Below are 4,176 nucleotides of genomic sequence, written 5' to 3' on the forward strand. Positions count from 1 at the left end.
ATCATCTGTCTCATTCTGAAGTCTTTAAGGCTGATCAGATAACATTTTGAATACAGACTGAGCAACCATGACAATCTAACCCTTCCATGTAAGGATGGAAAGGGGCCTATTATGTTGTCAAAGCCTGTAGCAATATCACAGCTTTTTTTCTACATAATACCCTGCTGTAAATAAATCACTCTCCGCCACAAAGTTTATTGATCACAAGCACTTCCATGCTTGTGTCTCGTGAAGTCTCTACAGAATAAAATGCTGCTTTATATTTTGTCTTGTCAAAATATTAAACGGCTCTGTCAAGCAGAGTCAGGCTTGCAGTGATGGTGTAATTCTGTTGCAGTCTCTCTCATTCCCTTTTTCTATCTCAGCTGCCAAGCTTACATAGCAGGATTTTTTTTATAAACTTTCCAATTACAGTTTTGCGGGATTATAAAACCCAAAGGTGAAGGGCCTTAATTTCAGAAGCAGAGCATTTTGGAAATCATTATAAGGCAGTATCTGTTCCTCTTCATAAAATAATAGTATAACTGCATTTTTATTTGACATTTATGATGTAGGTACTATGACTTTAATCTGGCTTGGATGTACAGTTCATATAATTTCAGACTCCACTAAACTGCATAGTTAGAATTATATCTACAAATAGTATAATAGTTCTAACATAGCTCTTCTTCTTTGAATTTTATTTTTAGCTCTCTCTGGATATGTACAGTTTATACAAGTAACACTAATAAATAAAATGCAATAAAATATATTAGTTAAAGCTAGTGGAACTATATTTCACTATTAATATGCTAGTTAATAGAATAGAGTATTGGTATAGTGAAATAGTAAAAAGAGGTACCTGTATCTCACGGTTGTGTCATCATTAAGGATGCTGCTACCTTAATATTACCAAGAGTAAAAGTGTCTAGATAAACGTCTAACTTAAATGTGCATTTATAAATTAGATTCCAACATGTCTTAAATATTGTTTTTGTTTTACTGCATTCATATTGCATATGCTTCGTCAGCACACAGAAATTAAGTTGCGATAGTACAAATTCATGTGTGGGTATGCTCCCTTAATAAAGTTAGAAAGAATTGCATAGTAGGTCCATCGACAACTGTCCTCCAAGGTGTCAAATCGATATATATATGACTCTGCCATGTATTAATTAACCATGAAATATGATGGTACCATTGTATATGTTGTTGGTCACAGCCTTTGAATAAATGTGAATAGAGCATCTAACTTGACTTTTTCAGCTGATGGAATTTCTGGTATATGTACCTGTATTCTGTACATATACATGCTACTTCCTCACAAAAAGATATCCACTTGCGCTGAGAAAGTGAAGTACATTTATTTTCTATTAGCTGAAAAAAGAAATTTTGAAAAAAATCTAGAAAGTCTTCTCTCCTTCTTTAGCCATTTGGAAATAAATGATATACTTCCTTTTCTAGACACAAGTGGATATTTGAGCACTTTATTTAATATTAGTAAGTTAGTAACTCCTGATGAAGTTAGTAAGTTAATAACTCCTGATGAAGGGCTCATACCAGCTTGAAAGCTTGAGTAATTGTAAAATCTATATTGGTCCAATTAAAGGTATTGCATCACATCTGCATTCCAGTGTCTGTGTTTTCTGTTGTGGATCAACACAGCATTTCTTTAATTTTTTTCTTGATAAGAAGCAATAAACATGTCAAGCTACTTAGCTTCAGGTTTGTATAACCCCATCAAGTTCAAAATGTTTCCTAGCTGCATATCTTACCAGGGGAAAAAAAACTTTTTAATGTTTTATTTTATTTTCAATTGTCATTAATGAGGGACTATTTGAGCATGTCTAGCACAGACCAAGACAAAAAGTCAATATTTATTGAATAGAAATTATTAAATATGCAGGGAAGAGCAATAAAATGTATTTTACTTGCCAAAACAGGGTAGAGACTAATGCCTAGCAGAATGAGCTAATGTGAAAATAAGACAACAGTAGTGGTTATCTAGCCAAATCAGTCCTAAAAGAAAGGAAAAAAAAAATGAATACAAAGAAATACAATCGAATTCAGTATGATGAATGTCAGAATATTTAAAGTACTATTCTCTAGTTATAATTAAAAAAATGGCGATAGAAAGACAGTTTCTTTGGCATATAAATTACAAGTTCCACCAGGGGAAAAGGAAGTAGTACAGGAAGAAGAGCAGGCCGATATCTAACCGCGGAGCAGCAGGCCGAGATCTAACCGCGGAGCAGCAGGCCGAGATCTAACTGCAGAGCAGCAGGCCGAGATCTAACCGCGGAGCATCTCATTCAGAAGTGACATCAGATATGCTAACTTGTTAAATTACTTGAGTTGCACAAATGTAATAAAAATATCAAAATTATTTTAATGAAATAATTATTGACAAGTTTTCAATAGCAGAAAGAGCAGCCTAGAAAGGAACTATGTAGGACTCATATTCGGTGATATATTAATTATTGATGGCAGAAAGAACAGCCTTGAAAAGTGCTGAGCAGGAGTCGTATTCATTGGTGTATTAATGCACAGTTCATGTCTACAGACTCAGGTTTATTTGCAACAATCACCTAAACGGCATGAATCTAAGCCTCCCTAAACGCACAAATAAAAGTAAATTGAAATCTTGGATGAATTTACCACAGCATTATTTGAACATGGTAAGCAAATTAAGAGTAACAGCATTCTGTCATAGTAAAATACAGTAATAGGGATATTAAGTTATATTTTAGGAGTGGTCTGATGTGGGCCCTCTAATTCTGTCACACCTAAACAATACACTACACAAATAAGACACAGCTATTCTAGTTACTGAGTCAGCAGTATTTTACAGTTCTTCTTTTAAAGAAAAGATTGGACATCACAAATGAGTTACACTAATTTCAAAACTATACAGCATTTATTAGACCTAACTTGAGTGGAAAGGTTATATGTATTAATTACTGGCATATGTTTAGTACAAACTGTTAAGACTTCCATTAGACTTTTGATCAGTTTTCATTTACTTGGTTGGCTGCCAACAGAGTAGAAAAAATATGCTTTAAAATAATTTGTCATGACAGAAAAATAGAATAGACAGTCATAACACTATTTTAATTTGATCAGTGGAGAAAGATCACAACATTTTCTGGAAAGATCAGTCTGGAGTAGCATCTTCAAAAGTTATGCCATGAAACAACTGGCAAGAAATATAAGTCTCTTTATAAATTACAGGTATATGACTACACCTTATTTTATCATTCCCTAATCTACAGTTCAAATGAGACTAATGAGATGCTATCACCACCCCAATAAAAACAAAAGCAAACAAACAAAAAAAAATAATATTAAATACATAAATGGTACATTTTTGGAGAAGTTCTGATCATCATCCCTTCCTTGCCCATGTAGGGGTCTGTATTCACCTCGATGTTTATTATGAGTTCCAAGGTCACTTTGGGTCAAAGAAAGTCAACACTCAGAACTAAGTAAACTCTGCCAAAAATTGCCTGTAACCAAAAGAACATGTTGGCATATTATTCGTTACTGAATCCATCCACAGTAAACTGATTGATGACCAGCAATAATCAGATAATAATTAGTGCAAAGATTTGTGATGCAATACGTATATGGAAAATGTAAAAATGAAAATGGGCAGAAGTATACAACCTACTCCAACCAGAATATGAGAAATATTGGTTTAGGGAAAATATTTTTGAGAGCAATATGTTTGATCAATATCAGTGGTTAATATTCCTACATCATAACTTGAAAATAGTATATGTCCTTTCTTTTTGCAACTGTATGTGAAATTTTCATATTATTCCCATTTCTGCATTATTTTTTCTGGGGGGATCTGATACGCCCTTCCTTCCAAAAACATTTTCGTTAATTTAACCTTGACTTTGTCATCCAGATAATGGCTGAAATGGGTTCATGATCACAAATTTACTCATATACTTAAAAAGTAACAAAAATTATTTTACTAGGTATTAAGAAAATGATGGTCAACACAGAAGAGCAGAAACTATGGTAACTGGACCTGACTTACTTCAAGCCACAAAAAAAATCCCTAAGATTTAAGAATTACGTTGAGAAACAGGTGTCAAAAGAAAGTAAATTGTATTGCAGCTCCTCAAGTCACTTTTGACAAGTCATTTATTTTATTGTATTTATTTTATTTTAGTTGGAATGATGTGT

The sequence above is a fragment of the Protopterus annectens genome, chromosome 6.part0, assembly GCF_019279795.1.
Source record: "Protopterus annectens isolate FY-2018-M chromosome 6.part0, PAN1.0, whole genome shotgun sequence".
Taxonomy (NCBI): Eukaryota; Metazoa; Chordata; order Ceratodontiformes; family Protopteridae; genus Protopterus; species Protopterus annectens.